We start from the raw sequence: 20,460 nt of genomic DNA on the forward strand, positions 1-20,460 counted from the left end.
ACACTAATTAGCTAAAATACTAAAAACAATGAAGAAAGGGGATTGCACTTACCTTGTGAGTGGTGGGGTTTTCCCCCTCGAGCCAAGATGGAATAAAGCCGTCAGATGAAAACCCCCAATGAGTCCCAGACGAAGCAGGGTCCGAGCCTACTGCCTAAGACTCTTTTTCAACCAACAGGGACAAGTACAATCTTCTCTCAGGTGGCAAGGACCAAGGTCACAAAGACCAGGATCTCGCACCGCCAGAGAGTCGACCGCTGTCTTAGCCAAAAGGCCGAGAAGCGATAACCCGAATATCGCCACCTGGTTGCGGGGCCCTTCTTTTTACTATGTAGCTACTAAGCGGCGAAGCCAACAGATGTCTCACCCATTTAACGTCACCCTACTCTAGCCATTGTTCAAAGAGGTCTGTCTTTTACCATTATTCCTTACAAACTTTTTTTTTTTTTTTTACTGTTTTCTTTTGTCATCATTCCTTCCTAGTCTATTTTTTTTTTATTATTATTATTTATTAATTCATTCATGTTTTCATTCTCTCTCTCTCTCTCTCTCTCTGTCTTTTTTTTTTTTTTTTTGGTACTGAGATGAGCAGCTTCGCTAAAAGCAAAGCTTTCAAAAAATAAGCAATACTCGTCAACGTTCCTCTCCACGGAAGGCAGGGAGCAAGGGCAGATTGAGAGGGAAGACAACCTTCGACTTTTTTGTCTTCTCCTCCAGTTAAAACGCACGAGTCCTGATGACGTCACACCTGAGCGGGACGGTCGTCCTTGCCTAAAGAGCAGAAGGGGACACAAAAGAACACAAAGAGACAAGCCAAACAACATATCGAGTTAAAAAAAAAAAAAGTTAAAAAAAAAAAAAAAAAAAAAAAAAAAGAACAAAAACGGAGGGAAAACGGAAAACGCGCGAAAAAGACCCTCCCCTGCCAGCAAGTACAGAATTAAATAAATAAATAAACAAACAGAAGAAGAAAACAACACAAGCATGCACGGGTTCACTTCAAAACACAAGCAGAAGAAAAACAAGACAGATCACAGGAACTGACCATCCCCCGATCAATTCCAGCCCTCTTGAGCACTTAGCCAACGACCCAGTCGTTTCTTCTTTCTTTGCACCGCTGTAAGGAAGGTGCACCGCTCCTGGAGGTACTGCAATACCAGGTCGATGCGTGGAGCAGAAGGAGCAAGCTCCTGTTCTGGCTCCCTGTTCTAAAAATCCATTTAATATGTAGCCCTCATATAGAGGGCGTATCAGATATTAAACTGATAAGAACAGATTTTTTTCTTTCGAAAAAAAGTTTATTGTCACCAATACATTTTAAAAGCCAAGTCATCATTTTTACATAAAATCCACAGTACACCAAATTTACATTCACTTAAAACAGTACATTGAATCCAACCAAACCAACATGACATTCTTAAAACAATCCTTTTTTCATTTTACTTTAAAACCCTGATTTCGCTTTCCCCTGTATTTATTTACCTCCATTAAAAACCATTGTTAAAATATATAAAAAAAATAAATAAAAATAGAGTACAATAAAATACATGATAAAAAACACCTTTCTTCACAACACTGAGAAAATCATTTACATTGTTTTCATTTTTTTTACATTGTCATTTTTTAATTTTTTTCTTTATTTTTTGTTTGTGTGTACGTGTTTTATGTTTCAAAGGGTCCATTGTTTTTTTGCACGTCCATGTGAGTTTTTGGTTTCCTTTTTCTTTTTTAAAAGTTTAAAAGGAATCGCAAAAGTCCATAAAATCGGTTAAAATTGTCCTTTGTGCAAAACCGGGGTGAGCCCCTATCAAGCGGGCTCCATCCCGCTCCTCAGAAGAGACGCCTCTGTCGTTTCTGGGCTCAGCGGAGATCCTCCCCTGTGCCCGCTGCTCCTTTTACAGTGTCCGTGTTAACGGGGTGCATCTACGGGAGCCAGGCGCCGTGGTGGTCTGGACCCCCCTGCGTGAAACCCCGGCCCCCTCCTCCGAATGTCGCCGTGCGGTGTCCCCTGCAGCGAAGATTTTACCAGCGCCGACAGTGCGTGCAGGGGCACCGTCACGCGCTTCCCCAACAGCAGGTTGCGGGAGGTCCAAATGGCGGCCTTCACGTGATTCAGGGTGGACCAGAGCGCTGCGAAGTCGGCTGCTGGTATCTTGTCGAGGCCCTGGCCCACCCCGTTTACCGCTAGCCGGTAAAACGTGGGCTGGACCTCCCCTGCTGGCAGGCACGGGCATTGCAGGGGGCCGGTTAAGGCCCACAGGTCCCTCGCCACGCTGCACTCCCAGAGCACATGCCGCACGGTCTCGGGCTCGCCACACCCGGGCCGCGGGCAGATGGGGTTCGTAGCCATGCCCCGGGAATGCATCACGGCCCTGACCGGGAGGATCTCATGAGCAGCCATCCACGACAGGTCCTTGTGCTTGTTCTGAAGAGCGGGGTGGGCGGCGTTCCTCCAAACTTGTTTGGCCTCACCGAGTGTGAGGCCGGGAACTGGGCTCACCTCCTCCCGGTCCTGCACAAGAGAGACAAGAGACCTGGCATCAGTTAAAATGGTGACAACTTCACTTTCTAAAAGATATTTCTTTAAAAATTTTCTGATAAAACAATATTCAGTGGGCAGGGTAAAAGAGACTGGGGTTTTAAGATCGGGCTTTAAAATCTTTAAACTTTGCAAGTACGACCCCATCCAGAACCTTGCCATCACCGCCGTCTTGTTTTGTCTGGAGGGGTCTGTCGCATACTTTATGTGTAAAGCCGCGAACTTGCTTCCTAAAAACAGATGGGGGTCTGGGAGCCCCTTCCCTCCGTTCTCCTTTCTCTTTTTCACCTCCGTCCTCCTCAGCCGCTCCCACTTGGACCCCCACAGGAAATAAAAGATTGCCCGGTCCAATCCTAAAAGAAAACGTCTCGGGGGACTAAAAACAGAACACAATAATAAAAGCAAGGGTAAAATTACAGCTTTGATGATTAAAATTTTGCCCTCCATCGTCAACTGTCTTAGTCCCCAAAACCCCAAACGCTGTCTCACTCTACCTAAAGCGTCAGTCCAGTTGCCCCGTCCACCACCCTCTTTGTCAAATTTCAAACCTAAAATTTTTATGTCCGTTACTTTAAAATCAACGTCCAGGTCAGTTGGTATGTTCCCTCTAGGCCCAAAGAGCTGGGCCTCGGACTTGCTCCTATTGAGCTTAGCGCCCGAGGCCCTCCCAAACCAGTCAGTCACGTCCAATGCTCTTTGGACCGATAAAAAGTCAGAACATAAAAGCGTGACGTCGTCCATAAAAAGTGTACAGGTCGCCGTCAGTCCGCCTGGCAAGTCTAGTCCTTTGATCCATTTATCCTTTCTCAAGATCTGCGCCAGCGGCTCTATACATGCCACATACAGAAGCGGAGATAACGAACACCCTTGGCGAACGCCAGAGCGTACACTGATCGCTTTTGTAAGGTGCCCATTTACACAAATTTTGCTGCTGATATTTTTGTAAAGCAGCCCCACCCACTTAATGAACCTCCCTGGGAACCCCATTTTTTGCAGTACATGAAACAGGTACTGGTGCGAGACCCGATCAAAAGCTTTCTCAAAATCTAAATTTAGAACTATCAGTTGGATGTTTCTGTCTCTCGCAAAACAGATGGCGTCTCTAACCAACACTAGGCTGTCTGTGATCTTCCTTCCGGGCACGGCGCAGGCTTGATCCGGGTGGATCACGTCCTCTAAAACCAAAGACATACGTCTGGATAAAATCTTACTAAAAAGTTTACAATCAAAGTTTAAAAGGGTAATTGGTCGCCAGTTTTTTAAGTCAGTTTTGTCACCTTTTTTGTAAAGTAAACTAACTATACCTGTTCTAAAACTGTCTGGAAGTCGGTCAAAATGTTCAAATTCATTAAAAACAGTCAAAATGTCTGTCGATAAGATGTCCCAAAAGGTCAAATAAAATTCCACGGGGAGTCCATCCTCTCCCGGGCACTTTCCTTTTTTAAAACCTTTAAGACATTTAAAAGCTTCTGCGCCATTAAAATCTCCTGTTAAAACCTCTTGACTGTTTATTGTTGTATCTAAAAAACTTGAAACTTCTGTCATTATCTCGGGGTGCACCTTCTTAACGTTATATAAGTCTCCGTAAAATTCTTCGATTATTTTTAAAATCCCACCTGTAGTATTTTCCTCCCTCCCCTCCTTAGTTAGTTTTATCATTCCCCTTCCCCTTGATAAAATCTTCTTAAAAAAATATCTTGTGCATTTTTCCCCTTCTTCAACCTCCTGTTCTCGACTTCTTAAAATTGTAGCTTTACTTTTTATCTCGTTTAAAACTGACATTTCCCTTTTAATTTCTTTTATCTCTTCACTAAAATCTATGCCATGATTTAAAAGGTTAAAATACCGTTGTAGTCTCTTTTGCAGCCCCAGCATGCATCTTCTCGCCCTGTTCTTTTTTTCCTTCCCTGCTTTCTTAAAAAAAGTCTGGGTCCTTTGTTTTATCATCTCCCACCACTGTGCCCGTGAATCGTAACAGTCTTGGAGGGTCTGCCAGAGACTGTACTGCTCCCTGTAACTCCTAACTATCTCTTTATCTTGTAACAGGGAGCAGTTCAGTCTCCACAGCCCTCCCCCTACAGTCACACCGGTGGGGAGAGACAGGGTGCAGGAGAGCATGAGGTGGTCGGAAAAGAACATGGGGGATAATGTAGCATCGCTTGGCGGGCAGTCTCTCGTAAAAATGTAGTCGATGCGGGAGGCACGGGCGCAATCACCACTGAACCAGGTGAAGCCCTCCTCCCCTGGATGCGTTGTTTTAAAACAGTCGACTAATTTAAAATCCTTGACTAACCCCTGTAATAAAAACGATGTCTTATCTAACTTAAAATCCTCCCCCTTCCCTTTCCTATCTTTCCTAGCTAAAACACAGTTAAAATCCCCTCCCACCACTAAAGGGACCCTCCCTAGCATGTGGGGCTGCAGGTCCTCTAAAAGGTCGTACCTGTCGTTTTTATCATTAAAACCATAAATATTTAAAATGTTAAAGTCCGTCCCTAAGAAAGTCAGGTTTGCTAAAAGAGCCCGTCCGTCTCTCACCACTGTGCTGCCCTTCACCAGAATATGAGGATTTTTAATTAAAATGGCAACACCGTCGGCCCTGTTGTAGTGTGAGCCGCTCCAGAGGGAGGGACCCGCAGCCCATCGCTGCTCCCAATCTCTGTAGGATTTCATAAACGGTACTGCACACTCTTGTAATAAAAACACATCAGACTTTATATCTCTTAAAAAGGACAAGACACTCTCTGCTCTAGTGGAGGCTCTCACACTTCTAACATTAATGGTTGAGATGGTAAGAGCCATGAGCATTTGTGGTTTTAAAACAGGTACTTCATTTAAAAGGTCATATAAAAGAAACTACTGGGTTAAAATAACAAAGTTAAAAACAGTAAAAAGGCATTTAAAATTACTTAAAGTAACTGTGACACCTGCTCTTCCTTAATCTCCATTATTTTGGAGAGAGGAGGTGAGCTGGTGCCTCCTGCCGCTGGTTCCCCACAGTCACATGCTGTGGGGGCCTTGGGCGTGGATGATGTCAGCTTAAACTGGAGAAAAGAAACTTCATTTGGAGATCCAGCGGGCCACAGCCGGTTCAGGTCTTCTGAAGAAGAACTACCTGAAGCCTGTGCGGCCCTCTGTTTCTTCTCTATCAATACCGACAGAGGAGACTCCGCAGGTCTTTTCCCCACTTGAGCGTTTGGGAGTGAGCCGGTTGACTCACCCCCGCTGGAGGCCACTACACCCTCCTCCACCGTCACCATGGAGGAATTGGTTTCCTCCTCCTCCTCCTGTTCCACCACCATCTTGTCTCCCTGTTCCAGCTGGAGGGGTGTAGCCTCCAGCTCCTGCTGTGACTCCGCCTGGTTATTTGCTCCGCCCTCTGCAGCCTGACCCTTCCCTGAGGCAGGCTGGAGATTCAAATCTCCCGCCAAAACCTCAGGGACCGCCCCTTCCTCCTCCACTTCCTTCTCCCTCTCCTGCTCCTCCTGGCCATGCTGCCTAGCAGCCATTTTATTAGCCTTTAGCTTGTTGGCAAACGATTTGGGGCAATCTCTGTAGAGATGGGAATCTTCACCACACAGATTGCACCTTTTGCCATTGGGACACTCCTCATAAGTATGCCCAATTTCTCTGCACTTCCCACACACAATTTCCGTACATGCCTCTGCAAGGTGCCCAAACTTTCCACACTTGCGGCATAGTTTGGGCATACCTTGATAAAAAATGTATCCGCGGTTTTCACCCAGCACTATCATGGACGGTATCTGTCTCAAGCCTAGGTAACTGCTCGGGTCTTCCCATTGTTTAATGGGAACTCGCCACGAGCAGTTCCAGATGCCGTCCTCGTCCAGAACCTTGATAGGTGGGCTTTTCACGGTGCAAAATCTAGCCAGCCATGTAACAATGTCCTCTCCTGTTACGGTTTCATTAAACATTCTGACAATCACCACTTTATGTGAATTATCAGAGAGTTTTTCCACCTTAAACATGGAGAACTGGTCCTTAACATTTTCAAAACGAGTCCAGAAATCTTTTAGTAGGGAAGCAGAGCGGAAGCTAACATCAAATCCTTTGTTACCAGGCAGAGTCATCAAGCAATTCAAGTCGTCAGGTTTAAAAGCCAGGGTCCCTTGTATTATAAGAACAGATTTTTTTTTTTTTTAATCGGGGTAAACCCACGCTTTATTCAAACAGATGCTTCACACATTCCAATCAACTCAAAAACACGTGCACACCCACCACCACACTCCCCACCACCCCTAGTCCAACAAAGTCCCACAGTACCCACCCCACCAAAAACCAAACACCCGGAAAGACCCGCCCGACCCCAAAAACCGTCCCCACAAAACCCCCCCCCCCACAAAACCCACCCACACCAACACAGTCCCACAGCCCCCCCCACCCCCCGAATAAAACCCTCCCGTCCCAACAAAATCCCACAGCATTCTCCCGCGCGGCCCGACGCATCACCCCCGCCCTCAAACAGGCCCCCGCCCGGCACGACAGAGTCCCGCCCGCCCAACAAACCCCCACCCCCCCCCCCTCCCGGACCCCGCTCACCGACCGGGGGCTTGGGGTCAGGAAGGCCCCCCCAGTCCCCGCGGCCACCACGGCCGCCCCAGCATGGTGGGGCCTGCGAAACCACCCTCGTCCAGCCGCCCTACTCCCGCCCTGACGATTCCCTCCCCCCCCCCTCCCCCCCTCCTTACCTGGCGGATCCTGTTGCGGAGGGCTGCCATCATCGACCCGGGGTCCACCCGGGGGGCGGCCCGCTGGAGGCACTCACAACGGGCGCCCCAGAGCACGCATTTCGCTGCCGACACGGCGGCCCATAGCGCTCGCGCCACGGCCGGGGGGGCCTGACGCAGCCTCCGGCCGTAGAGGACCAGTTCCCTGTCCAGGGGGGGATGGCCCCCCACCGACCGCCACCAATCCGACACCCTGGCCCAGAGAGCGGAGGCGACGGGACACGACCACATGACGTGGCCGACCGTCTCCTCGCCGCCGCACCCCGCCGGGCACAACGGCGAGCGAGCGACCCCGTGCCTGTGTAACCTTTCCCTGACGGGCAGGCGGTCCAGGGCCCCCAGCCAGTGCAGGTCGGCGCTGGCGCCGTCCAGCCACTCGGGCTGGAGCGCGGGCCAGTCCGCGCCGAGGATCACGGGCCTTTCGCCCGTGACCGGAGCCACGTGCCTGTCCCTCCAGGCCCTGTACAGACCCTTATGGTCCAGCACCAGGCCGTCCTCCAAGCACCAGGGGTTGTCGCGGACGAACTCGGCCATCCTCTGGTAGTGCCAGGGGCGGTCCTCCGACCACGGCTCCGTCCCCCTCCACGGGACCGCCGCCCGCAAGGGGAAGGCGACCCAGAACCTGGCGAAGAGGCTCGCGGCGTGACCCGCGGACCCCTCCACCAGTCCGGCGTGGAAGGCCACAAACTGGGCTAGGGCCTTGTACGGGGCGCAGGGCACCCCCCTCCCTCCCTTTTTCCGGTCCAGATACATGACCCGGCGGCTCACCTTCTCCTGCCTTCCCCCCCACACAAACGAGTAAAGCAGGCGTTCCAGCCGCCTGCCCGTCACAAACGGGACGGGAAACACGTACGCCAGGTGGTTCAGGCTGGCCATGAGGGCCGCCTTCGCCACGAGCACCCGGCCCGTCAGCGAAAGGTCCCTCCTGCCCCAGATCTCCGCCCTTGCCTGCAGCTTCCCCAGGGCGGCCTCCCAGTTCTTCTGGGCGCTGCCCTCTCTCCAAAAGACAACGCCCAAGATCTTGAGACCGTCCGGACAAAGGGTGAAACCCCCTGGCACATCCTTCCTTCCGGCCCAGGTTCCGGCGTACAAGACCGCAGACTTCCCGCGGTTGATGCGGGCCCCCGTGGCGTCCGAGAACGCCTCGAGGATCGCGCCGGCAACCCGGAAGTCCCCGTCCGCCCCAAGGAACAGCGTCGCGTCGTCCGCGTACACCGACACCTTGGCGGCCAACCCCCTCCCCCCTGGGATGTGGAGGCCCCCAAAGGCGCGGTCCCGCCTGATCCTCTCCATCAGGGGCTCCAGATACAGAACGTAGAGGAGGGGGGACAAGGGGCAGCCCTGTCTGACCCCCCCCCCATGCTCCAGAAGCCCGGAGTAGTACCCGTTCACCCCCACCCGGCTCACCGCCCCCCTGTAGAGCAGGCGCACCGCTGCCAGAAAGGCCGGGCCGAAGCCCATCCTCTCCAACACGGCGAACAGGAAGTCGTGGTTCACCCGATCAAAAGCCTTTTCCTGATCGAGGCCCAAGAGGGCCAGTGGAACCCGACGCTGCTCCGCCCAGGCCAAAGCGTCGCGGACGAGCGCCAGGTTCATGGCGCACATGCGGCCCGGCACGCCACACGTCTGGTCGGGATGGACCACCGACGCCATGACCCTCCTAAGCCTCAGGACCCACACCTTCGCCAGGATCTTATAATCCGCCGTAAGGAGAGTGATGGGCCGCCAATTGGACAGCGAGGCCCGATCGCCCTTCTTCGGCAGTAGCGCGATGTGCCCCGTGAGGGCAGACCCGTGCAAGCGGCCCAGACCACCGGCCTCCCGGTAGACCTCCGCCAGGTCCGGTCCGACCAACGGCCAGAAGGACCTGTAGAACTCCGCCGGGAGGCCGTCCCCTCCGGGGGCCACCCCGGTGTTCAGGGAGCGCATGGCGCTCTCCATCTCCTCCAGAGCGATGGGGGCTTCCAGCTCCCGCCTCTCCGCTTCCGGCAGACGGTCCCGGACGCCGTCTAGAAACGGCGCCGCGGGGTCCTCTCCCATCGGCCCCCGTCCAAAGAGGTCCCCGTAAAAGGAACGCGCCAAGCCGAGCATCCCCTCGACCGAGGTGACCAGCCGGTCTCCGTCCCTAAACCCCTCGACATACTGCCGGCCCCTGCGCTCCCGCACGGAGCCGAAAAAGAAGCGGGTCGGACGCTCGTCCAGCTCCAGCCTCTGCCCCCGCACGAAAGCGCAGTGTCGGCGGGCCGCGGCCTGATGGTACGCCCTGAGGACCTCACTGGCCTCCCTGATCCGGGTCTGGTCGCCTCCGCGCCAGGCCGCGGACAGGGCGTCCGACCAGGAGGCGAGCCACTCCCTCCTACGCCTCGCTTTCTCCCTCCCCCACCACCGGCAAAGGGTGGCAACCCTGCGCTTGGTGTCCTCCCACCACTCCCCCTGCGTCCCGTACCGCCCCCGGAGTTGCCTCCAGCCCCGGTACAGCTGTCGGAAGACGGCCCGGAAGGCAGGGTCTGCGAGGAAAGATGTGTTCATCCTCCACAGGCCCCTACCCGTCCGGAGCCCCGCTGTCCTCACCTCCATGCTGACCAGGCAGTGGTCGGAGGCCCAGAACGGCGACACCGTACAGTGCCGCACTTCCGTCCCCTCTCCCACGTACAGGTGGTCGAGCCTCGAAGCGTCCCCCCTGGAGTTCCTCCAGGAGTTACCCTTTGCGTGCGGCTCGACCGACCTATACGCGTCTACCATCTGCGCGCCTGCCATCACCCGGGCCAGCTCCCCCCCCGGGCACGTGTCGGGGTCGACGTTGAAGTCTCCCCCCACCACCAGCACCCGGCCGGTACAGAGCAGCGGTGCCAGAGCTCCGAAAAACCCCCGGCGCTCCCCTATCCTGCTGGGGGCATACACCCCTACAGCCCGGAACCTCAGCCCCCTCCACGTACCATCGGTGCATATCACCCTCCCCGGCACCACACTCAGGACCGCCGTCACAGCGAAGTCGTGGGAGCGGAAAAGGAGACCTACCCCGTCCCCTGTCCCAGTCCCCGCGCTCCATGCCGAGGGCCCCCACTGCCAGTCCTCCCCGAAACGCCGCCGGGTGTCCTCCGAGTCAATGTGGCACTCCTGCAGGAAAACAAGATCGAGTTTTTAGTGTCCCGCAGGCTCCCAAACACTGCCCTCCGCTTGTCCCCATTCTTCAGCCCCCGAACATTGAGGGTACCTACCTTCAGATCCGCCATGGGGAGGGGAGAAAAAGACCACCTAAACCCCCCCCTTGCTGGCCCTGCCGACTAGGGATCACACCCCGCCCCCGCCACCCCCACTCCCCACAACACTCACCTCCCTCCCAACCACTCACCCCCCACCCCTCCGCCGTGCACCAAACCCACCTCCCACCTACCCTCCCTCCGAGGGCCCCTAGAGGGCACTCCCTAACCCGTCCCTCCATCAGAATCGCGAGCTCTCGCCCTCCCCCTCCCGGGCCGCTTGGGCATCACCCTTGTCCAGTCTTCCCCCCCGTGTTCATCTCCCTGGCTGCTCTCGTCCGCGCTCAGAAGCAAGGGCGAAAGTTCCATGTCCCGGGAGGCCGCGGTGGCCGAGGCCTGGGTCCCCGCCCCTGGCGGCTGGGTGTCCCCAGCCCCGGAGAGCTCCACGGAGAGGAGGTCGAACTCACTCCCCACCGAGCTGCGAGGGCGTTTGGACTCCCTGTCCCGGTCGCCCCCCGCGTCCCCGGCGGGCCGGACCCTGGAAGGGCCCGGTGACGGTCCCGAGTCCATGTCCTCCATGCTGTCGGGGATGCCGTCCTCCGCCCAGTCCACAGGCTGCCGGGCACTGGGGAGGTCGAGGGCCTCCAGGGCCTCGGCCCAATTGAGGGGGGTCCAGACCCCGGAGTCAGGGCGCGCTCCCAGGGCGGGCTCGTCGGCGGTGTCCTCCGGGCCGGGCTGGGCCGCCGGATCTCCCGTGGCCGGGCCCTCCAGGGCCGCTCGGCCAGTCTCGGGTGGCGGGCGGGGAGCCGGGACCGGAGTGCTGGCTGCAGGCGAGTCCCGGCGCGGCGGAGGGTCGGAAGGACCCGCCGCATCCTCTGCCGGCTCTGCCGGACCGGCCGCCGGGCTGGGTGGGGGGCCGGCTAGAACGCCGGCAGCCTTGCTGGGTCCCGGGCGGTCTTCGGTACTGCCGGCCGTTGGCGCCGTCCGCTGCGGGCAGCCCCGGAAGAGGTGCTGGTCGCTCCCGCAGATGCTGCAGGCCTTAGGTGCCTCGCAGTCCGCCGCGGTGTGGCCGTCCTTCCCACAGAAGCGGCAGCGCAGTCCCGGGCACGCCTCCTTGGCGTGGCCCAGGCCTCCACATCGACGGCAGTACAGAGGCTGCCCCGGGTAGTGGAGGAAGCCGCGGTGGGGCCCGATGGCAAAGCTCCCCGGGGGGTGCAGGAAAGCCCCCGGGGCTGCCGGATCCGCCCGGAGCCGGACCTGGAACCGCCGCTTCCCGTTCCAAATGCCGTACCTTCCCCGAAGTCGCTCTCCCATTGACACGGCGCTGCAGTACCTGGCCAGGAAGGCGCGGATGATCCCGTCCTCCACGTACGGGTTGTAGAGGTGGACGGTGATAGGCACCTCTTCCAGGGCGAAGAGCGGGGAGAAGGTGATGCCCCGCAGCAGGTCGTGGTCTCGCAGTCGGCTGCACCCCTCGTAGAAGGCCGAGCAGTCCAGGTACGTGAAGAGGGTCACATCCAGAAAGCCGGCGCCAGAGAAGTCCTGCAGGCAGAAAATTTTGTTCTTTTCGATGCCCAGAAGTCCCTGCAGGACCCTCAGCACCAGCCAATCCCAGCCAAACCGGTCCCTCACGTCCTGAGGGGCGTCCTTAGCCAGTTCCACCCTGACGGTGTTCTTAAGCCGCACCACTCGGGCCGGCATGGTCGCCTCCTCTGCCATCCTGCTCTTTCAGCAAGTGCAGCCCGTCTTTAAAAAGACAGATACTACACTTGATCTTAGCCAAAAGGCCGAGAAGCGATAACCCGAATATCGCCACCTGGTTGCGGGGCCCTTCTTTTTACTATGTAGCTACTAAGCGGCGAAGCCAACAGATGTCCCACCCATTTAACGTCACCCTACTCTAGCCATTGTTCAAAGAGGTCTGTCTTTTACCATTATTCCTTACAAACTTTTTTTTTTTTTTTTACTGTTTTCTTTTGTCATCATTCCTTCCTAGTCTATTTTTTTTTTATTATTATTATTTATTAATTCATTCATGTTTTCATTCTCTCTCTCTCTCTCTCTCTCTCTCTGTCTTTTTTTTTTTTTTTTTTTTGGTACTGAGATGAGCAGCTTCGCTAAAAGCAAAGCTTTCAAAAAATAAGCAATACTCGTCAACGTTCCCCTCCACGGAAATCTTTAGTAAAAGGCGAAAGATTTATACGTGAATGAAGAGAAACCCGAGCTATACCCGTAACCCACCAAACCCCTCCGAGGTCCAGAAAGGGCCGAGGCAGCTGGAGGAAGGCAGGGAGCAAGGGCAGATTGAGAGGGAAGACAACCTTCAACTTTTTTGTCTTCTCCTCCAGTTAAAACGCACGAGTCCTGATGACGTCAAACCTGAGCGGGACGGTCGTCCTTGCCTAAAGAGCAGAAGGGGACACAAAAGAACACAAAGAGACAAGCCAAACAACATATCGAGTTAAAAAAAAAAAAAAAAAAGTTAAAAAAAAAAAAAAAAAAAAAAAAAAAGAACAAAAACGGAGGGAAAACGGAAAACGCGCGAAAAAGACCCTCCCCTGCCAGCGAGTACAGAATTAAATAAATAAATAAACAAACAGAAGAAGAAAACAACACAAGCATGCATGGGTTCACTTCAAAACACAAGCAGAAAAAAAACAAGACAGATCACAGGAACTGACCATCCCCCGATCAATTCCAGCCCTCTTGAACACTTAGCCAACGACCCAGTCGTTTCTTCTTTCTTTGCACCGCTGTAAGGAAGGTGCACCGCTCCTGGAGGTACTGCAATACCAGGTTGATGCGTGGAGCAGAAGGAGCAAGCTCCTGTTCTGGCTCCCTGTTCTAAAAATCCATTTAATATGTAGCCCTCATATAGAGGGCGTATCAGATATTAAACTGATAAGAACAGATACTACACTTGATCTTAGCCAAAAGGCCGAGAAGCGATAACCCGAATATCGCCACCTGGTTGCGGGGCCCTTCTTTTTACTATGTAGCTACTAAGCGGCGAAGCCAACAGATGTCCCACCCATTTAACGTCACCCTACTCTAGCCATTGTTCAAAGAGGTCTGTCTTTTACTATTATTCCTTACAAACTTTTTTTTTTTTTTTTTTTTACTGTTTTCTTTTGTCATCATTCCTTCCTAGTCTATTTTTTTTTATTATTATTATTTATTGATTCGTTCATGTTTTCATTCTCTCTCTCTCTCTCTCTCTCTCTGTCTTTTTTTTTTTTTTTTTTTTGGTACTGAGATGAGCAGCTTCGCTAAAAGCAAAGCTTTCAAAAAATAAGCAATACTCGTCAACGTTCCCCTCCACGGAAATCTTTAGTAAAAGGCGAAAGATTTATACGTGAATGAAGAGAAACCCGAGCTATACCCGTAACCCACCAAACCCCTCCGAGGTCCAGAAAGGGCCGAGGCAGCTGGAGGAAGGCAGGGAGCAAGGGCAGATTGAGAGGGAAGACAACCTTCAACTTTTTTGTCTTCTCCTCCAGTTAAAACGCACGAGTCCTGATGACGTCACACCTGAGCGGGACGGTCGTCCTTGCCTAAAGAGCAGAAGGGGACACAAAAGAACACAAAGAGACAAGCCAAACAACATATCGAGTTAAAAAAAAAAAAAAAAAAAGTTAAAAAAAAAAAAAAAAAAAAAAAAAAGAACAAAAACGGAGGGAAAACGGAAAACGCGCGAAAAAGACCCTCCCCTGCCAGCGAGTACAGAATTAAATAAATAAATAAACAAACAGAAGAAGAAAACAACACAAGCATGCATGGGTTCACTTCAAAACACAAGCAGAAAAAAAACAAGACAGATCACAGGAACTGACCATCCCCCGATCAATTCCAGCCCTCTTGAGCACTTAGCCAACGACCCAGTCGTTTCTTCTTTCTTTGCACCGCTGTAAGGAAGGTGCACCGCTCCTGGAGGTACTGCAATACCAGGTCGATGCGTGGAGCAGAAGGAGCAAGCTCCTGTTCTGGCTCCCTGTTCTAAAAATCCATTTAATATGTAGCCCTCATATAGAGGGCGTATCAGATATTAAACTGATAAGAACAGATTTTTTTTTTTTTTTTTTTACTGTTTTCTTTTGTCATCATTCCTTCCTAGTCTATTTTTTTTTATTATTATTATTTATTGATTCGTTCATGTTTTCATTCTCTCTCTCTCTCTCTCTCTCTGTCTTTTTTTTTTTTTTTTTTTTTGGTACTGAGATGAGCAGCTTCGCTAAAAGCAAGGCTTTCAAAAAATAAGCAATACTCGTCAACGTTCCCCTCCACGGAAATCTTTAGTAAAAGGCGAAAGATTTATACGTGAATGAAGAGAAACCCGAGCTATACCCGCAACCCAACAAACCCCTCCGAGGTCCAGAAAGGGCCGAGGCAGCTGGAGGAAGGCAGGGAGCAAGGGCAGATTGAGAGGGAAGACAACCTTCAACTTTTTTGTCTTCTCCTCCAGTTAAAACGCACGAGTCCTGATGACGTCACACCTGAGCGGGACGGTCGTCCTTGCCTAAAGAGCAGAAGGGGACACAAAAGAACACAAAGAGACAAGCCAAACAACATATCGAGTTAAAAAAAAAAAAAAAGTTAAAAAAAAAAAAAAAAAAAAAAAAAAAAAAGAACAAAAACGGAGGGAAAACGGAAAACGCGCGAAAAAGACCCTCCCCTGCCAGCAAGTACAGAATTAAATAAATAAATAAATAAATAAACAAACAGAAGAAGAAAACAACACAAGCATGCATGGGTTCACTTCAAAACACAAGCAGAAGAAAAACAAGACAGATCACAGGAACTGACCATCCCCCGATCAATTCCAGCCCTCTTGAGCACTTAGCCAACGACCCAGTCGTTTCTTCTTTCTTTGCACCGCTGTAAGGAAGGTGCACCGCTCCTGGAGGTACTGCAATACCAGGTCGATGCGTGGAGCAGAAGGAGCAAGCTCCTGTTCTGGCTCCCTGTTCTAAAAATCCATTTAATATGTAGCCCTCATATAGAGGGCGTATCAGATATTAAACTGATAAGAACAGATACTACACTTGATCTTAGCCAAAAGGCCGAGAAGCGATAACCCGAATAACGCCACCTGGTTGCGGGGCCCTTCTTTTTACTATGTAGCTACTAAGCGGCGAAGCCAACAGATGTCCCACCCATTTAACGTCACCCTACTCTAGCCATTGTTCAAAGAGGTCTGTCTTTTACCATTATTCCTTTCAAACTTTTTTTTTTTTTTTTTACTGTTTTCTTTTGTCATCATTCCTTCCTAGTCTATTTTTTTTTTATTATTATTATTTATTGATTCATTCATGTTTTCATTCTCTCTCTCTCTCTCTTTTTTTTGGTACTGAGATGAGCAGCTTCGCTAAAAGCAAAGCTTTCAAAAAATAAGCAATACTCGTCAACGTTCCCCTCCACGGAAATCTTTAGTAAAAGGCGAAAGATTTATACGTGAATGAAGAGAAACCCGAGCTATACCCGCAACCCAACAAACCCCTCCGAGGTCCAGAAAGGGCCGAGGCAGCTGGAGGAAGGCAGGGAGCAAGGGCAGATTGAGAGGGAAGACAACCTTCAACTTTTTTGTCTTCTCCTCCAGTTAAAACGCACGAGTCCTGATGACGTCACACCTGAGCGGGACGGTCGTCCTTGCCTAAAGAGCAGAAGGGGACACAAAAGAACACAAAGAGACAAGCCAAACAACATATCGAGTTAAAAAAAAAAAAAAAGTTAAAAAAAAAAAAAAAAAAAAAAAAAAAAAAGAACAAAAACGGAGGGAAAACGGAAAACGCGCGAAAAAGACCCTCCCCTGCCAGCAAGTACAGAATTAAATAAATAAATAAATAAATAAACAAACAGAAGAAGAAAACAACACAAGCATGCATGGGTTCACTTCAAAACACAAGCAGAAGAAAAACAAGACAGATCACAGGAACTGACCATCCCCCGATCAATTCCAGCCCTCTTGAGCACTTAGCCAACGACCCAGTCGTTTCTTCTTTCTTTGCACCGCTGTAAGGAAGGTGCACCGCTCCTGGAGGTACTGCAATACCAGGTCGATGCGTGGAGCAGAAGGAGCAAGCTCCTGTTCTGGCTCCCTGTTCTAAAAATCCATTTAATATGTAGCCCTCATATAGAGGGCGTATCAGATATTAAACTGATAAGAACAGATACTTTCTGTCAGCCAGCCCTAGTCGCCTTCCCGGCCCAGGCCTCAATCAAGCATACTGTCCACACAGCCAAGAGCACGACAGAAACAGACACAAACAGTGCCCGAACCGCCGCTCCAAGGCCGTGGATCGCAACCCAAACCAATCAGCAACCAAGCGAGCAGTCCAAGCAGCTCCCCACCGGGGATTGACCGCAAAGACAAACACCACCCAAACCCCGTTGCCGGAGAGCAGGACGGATAACTACACTTGATCTTAGCCAAAAGGCCGAGAAGCGATAACCCGAATAACGCCACCTGGTTGCGGGGCCCTTCTTTTTACTATGTAGCTACTAAGCGGCGAAGCCAACAGATGTCCCACCCATTTAACGTCACCCTACTCTAGCCATTGTTCAAAGAGGTCTGTCTTTTACCATTATTCCTTACAAACTTTTTTTTTTTTTTTTTTTACTGTTTTCTTTTGTCATCATTCCTTCCTAGTCTATTTTTTTTTTATTATTATTATTTATTGATTCATTCATGTTTTCATTCTCTCTCTCTCTCTCTTTTTTTTGGTACTGAAATGAGCAGCTTCGCTAAAAGCAAAGCTTTCAAAAAATAAGCAATACTCGTCAACGTTCCCCTCCACGGAAATCTTTAGTAAAAGGCGAAAGATTTATACGTGAATGAAGAGAAACCCGAGCTATACCCGCAACCCAACAAACCCCTCCGAGGTCCAGAAAGGGCCGAGGCAGCTGGAGGAAGGCAGGGAGCAAGGGCAGATTGAGAGGGAAGACAACCTTCAACTTTTTTGTCTTCTCCTCCAGTTAAAACGCACGAGTCCTGATGACGTCACACCTGAGCGGGACGGTCGTCCTTGCCTAAAGAGCAGAAGGGGACACAAAAGAACACAAAGAGACAAGCCAAACAACATATCGAGTTAAAAAAAAAAAAAAAGTTAAAAAAAAAAAAAAAAAAAAAAAAAAAAAAGAACAAAAACGGAGGGAAAACGGAAAACGCGCGAAAAAGACCCTCCCCTGCCAGCAAGTACAGAATTAAATAAATAAATAAATAAATAAACAAACAGAAGAAGAAAACAACACAAGCATGCATGGGTTCACTTCAAAACACAAGCAGAAGAAAAACAAGACAGATCACAGGAACTGACCATCCCCCGATCAATTCCAGCCCTCTTGAGCACTTAGCCAACGACCCAGTCGTTTCTTCTTTCTTTGCACCGCTGTAAGGAAGGTGCACCGCTCCTGGAGGTACTGCAATACCAGGTCGATGCGTGGAGCAGAAGGAGCAAGCTCCTGTTCTGGCTCCCTGTTCTAAAAATCCATTTAATATGTAGCCCTCATATAGAGGGCGTATCAGATATTAAACTGATAAGAACAGATTTTTTTTTTTTTTCTTTTTATCAGCCAGCGCGTTTATTTTTCCAATTCCACAGGCTATACAATTCATTCACACATTTGCATCCCACCACCAACACCCCAACATCCATTTCCCCCAATCCCCAAAGAAAACCAACCCACCCCAAACCACAACCCACCCTATCCCCAACCTGCCCAAACAGCCCAAATTCAGTCTACCCCACCCCCCACCCTGTCAGCGGACGGACGGAGCGGACGTAGACCCCCACCCTCCCCCGGAGAGAGAGCGAGAGGACCTGCCCGCGGATAATCATCCGCGGGGCCACCAGGGCCTCCCCATCACCGTCGGGCCCGCGAAGCCGGACCTCTCTCCCCTGCCCCCCACGCCCACCCTGATGATTCCTTCTCCGGGCTCGCGCCCCGACTGAGAGACCGTGGCGTACCTCGCCTTAAAGGCGAGGAAGAGGTGCCTCGTGTCCGGCCGTGGCTCCGCTACCCTGAGGCACTCGCAGCGCGTGCCCCAGAGCACGCACTTGGCCACGGAGACGGCCGTCCACAGAGGCCTGGCCTCTCTGCGGGGCACGGCGCTCAATCCATGCCCGTACAGAATCATTTCCCTGGTCGGGACCGACCCGGCACCGGTTGACCTCCACCATCCCGAGACCGCCGCCCAGAAGCGAACCGCGACGGGGCAAGACCACATGGCGTGGTCTACGGTCTCCTCCCCGCCGCAGCCCATCGGGCACACGGGGGTGTGGCTAACGCCGTGCCTGTGCAGGCGCTCCCTGACCGCGAGGCGGTCGAGGGCGGCCAACCAGTGCAGGTCCTTGCTGGCCCCGTCCAACCAGCCGGGTTGTAGGGCCGCCCAACGTAAGTTGGGCGCCCTCGGCGGGCGTATCCTCACGCCCTCCCCTGCTCCGTCCCGCCACCGCGCGTAAAGGCGCCGGTGGTCGAGCACGGCGCCGTCCTCCGTGCACCACGGGTGGTCCTTGACAAAGTCGGCCGCCCTGGCGTAATGCCAGGGTCGGTCGACGGACCACGGCGCCATCCCGTTCCAGGGGATCGCCCTTCTCAGGGCGAACCCCAGCCAGAACCTCGCGAACAGGGTGGCGGGGTGTCCTCCGTGGCCCTCGACCAGCCTCGCCAGGAAGGCCACGAACAAAGTCGCGGCCTTCACCGGCGCGCAGAACACCCCTCTACCTCCCCTGGCGACCGGGAGGTACATGGTCGTCCTAGCGACCTGCTCGTACCTCCCGCCCCACACAAAGGTGAAAACGCACCTTTCTACCCGTCTTCCCGTCACGAAAGGGATTGGGAAGACGTAGGCCAGGTGGTTCAGGCCAGCCAGCAAGTCCGAGTTCACGACCAGGACCCTGCCGGACAACGAGAGATCCCTCTCGCTCCAGCGTGCCGCCCTGACCTGCAGCTTCGCTAACGCCGCGTCCCAGTTCTTCTGGGCCGAGTCCTCCCTCCAGAAGGTGACCCCCAGTATCCTGAGGCCACCCTCGCAGAGCGAGTACCCGCCGGGGACGTCGGCCCTCCCGGCCCATCCCCCGACATACAACACGGCCGATTTGGCCCTGTTGATGCGGGCTCCGGTCACAACCGAGAACTCCTCCAGAATCCGTCCTGTGACCTCGAAGTCCCGGTCCTTTCCCAGGAAGAGGGTGGCGTCGTCGGCGTAAATCGCCACCTTCGCGCTGAGACCCCTTCCTCCTGGGATGTGCAGGCCGCCGAAAGCAGGCTCTCGTCGCAGCCGCTCGACCAGCGTCTCGATGTACAGGACGTAGAGCAGGGGAGACAGCGGGCACCCCTGTCGTACCCCTCCCTTCTGCTCGACCTCGGCCGAGAAGTGGCCGTTTACCCCCACCTTGCTGGTGACTTCTGTATAAAGAAGTCGTACTAGGGCTAGGAAGCCCGGGCCCACGCCCATCTTCTGCAGAACTGCGAAGAGGAAGGCGTGGTTAACCCGGTCGAAGGCCTTCTCCTGGTCCAGACTCAGCACCGCCAGGGGCACCCGGCGCTGCTCCGCCCAGGCAATGGCGTCTCGTATGAGAGCCAAGTTCATACTGCCTGTGCGCCCGGGCACCCCGCAGGTTTGATCCGGACGGACCAGGGAAGCCATGACTCCCTTGAGGCGTCGGACCAGCACCTTGGCAAAGATCTTATAATCAACCGTCAGCAATGTTATAGGCCTCCAGTTTGCCAAGTCGGTCCTGTCTCCCTTCTTGTACAGAAGGGTGACATGCCCCTTCCGAACGGAGGGTGGGAAAAGTCCCAAACCTCCGGCCTCTGCGTACATGTCCAGCAGTTCCGGACCTATCAGGGGCCAAAAGCTCCTGTAGAACTCTACAGGCAGCCCGTCACCTCCGGGGGCCACGCCGCCTTTCAGGGAGAGCATTGCGCTCTCCACCTCTGCGGGGGTGACGTTTCCCTCCAGGAGGGCCCTTTC

At 52.9% G+C, this 20,460-nt stretch overlaps 8 non-coding genes and 4 pseudogenes across 8 annotated transcripts; all 12 read right to left on the bottom strand.

The window, feature by feature from the left end:
* Window positions 1–1,123: 1,123 nt before the first annotated feature.
* On the bottom strand, window positions 1,124–1,302 carry LOC125802572 (U2 spliceosomal RNA; annotated as a pseudogene).
* Window positions 1,303–12,217: 10,915 nt separating this feature from the next.
* LOC125802674 (U2 spliceosomal RNA) lies at window positions 12,218–12,286 on the bottom strand (annotated as a pseudogene).
* A 311-nt stretch (window positions 12,287–12,597) lies between these two features.
* LOC125802701 (U5 spliceosomal RNA) lies at window positions 12,598–12,714 on the bottom strand. Its single transcript, XR_007439751.1, has one exon. It is a non-coding gene; the product is annotated as a U5 spliceosomal RNA (small nuclear RNA).
* A 532-nt stretch (window positions 12,715–13,246) lies between these two features.
* LOC125802567 (U2 spliceosomal RNA) lies at window positions 13,247–13,437 on the bottom strand. The gene has a single exon (XR_007439694.1). It is a non-coding gene; the product is annotated as a U2 spliceosomal RNA (small nuclear RNA).
* Window positions 13,438–13,749: 312 nt separating this feature from the next.
* On the bottom strand, window positions 13,750–13,866 carry LOC125802702 (U5 spliceosomal RNA). The gene has a single exon (XR_007439752.1). It is a non-coding gene; the product is annotated as a U5 spliceosomal RNA (small nuclear RNA).
* A 532-nt stretch (window positions 13,867–14,398) lies between these two features.
* On the bottom strand, window positions 14,399–14,578 carry LOC125802618 (U2 spliceosomal RNA; annotated as a pseudogene).
* A 133-nt stretch (window positions 14,579–14,711) lies between these two features.
* LOC125802828 (U5 spliceosomal RNA) lies at window positions 14,712–14,828 on the bottom strand. The gene has a single exon (XR_007439880.1). It is a non-coding gene; the product is annotated as a U5 spliceosomal RNA (small nuclear RNA).
* A 540-nt stretch (window positions 14,829–15,368) lies between these two features.
* Window positions 15,369–15,559, bottom strand: LOC125802861 (U2 spliceosomal RNA). Its single transcript, XR_007439911.1, has one exon. It is a non-coding gene; the product is annotated as a U2 spliceosomal RNA (small nuclear RNA).
* A 286-nt stretch (window positions 15,560–15,845) lies between these two features.
* LOC125802703 (U5 spliceosomal RNA) lies at window positions 15,846–15,962 on the bottom strand. The gene has a single exon (XR_007439753.1). It is a non-coding gene; the product is annotated as a U5 spliceosomal RNA (small nuclear RNA).
* Window positions 15,963–16,502: 540 nt separating this feature from the next.
* Window positions 16,503–16,707, bottom strand: LOC125802577 (U2 spliceosomal RNA; annotated as a pseudogene).
* Window positions 16,708–17,221: 514 nt separating this feature from the next.
* LOC125802704 (U5 spliceosomal RNA) lies at window positions 17,222–17,338 on the bottom strand. The gene has a single exon (XR_007439754.1). It is a non-coding gene; the product is annotated as a U5 spliceosomal RNA (small nuclear RNA).
* A 540-nt stretch (window positions 17,339–17,878) lies between these two features.
* LOC125802617 (U2 spliceosomal RNA) lies at window positions 17,879–18,060 on the bottom strand. The gene has a single exon (XR_007439717.1). It is a non-coding gene; the product is annotated as a U2 spliceosomal RNA (small nuclear RNA).
* Window positions 18,061–20,460: the final 2,400 nt, after the last annotated feature.

The sequence above is a fragment of the Astyanax mexicanus genome, chromosome 6 (genome assembly GCF_023375975.1).
Source record: "Astyanax mexicanus isolate ESR-SI-001 chromosome 6, AstMex3_surface, whole genome shotgun sequence".
NCBI classification, from domain to species: domain Eukaryota; kingdom Metazoa; phylum Chordata; class Actinopteri; order Characiformes; family Acestrorhamphidae; genus Astyanax; species Astyanax mexicanus.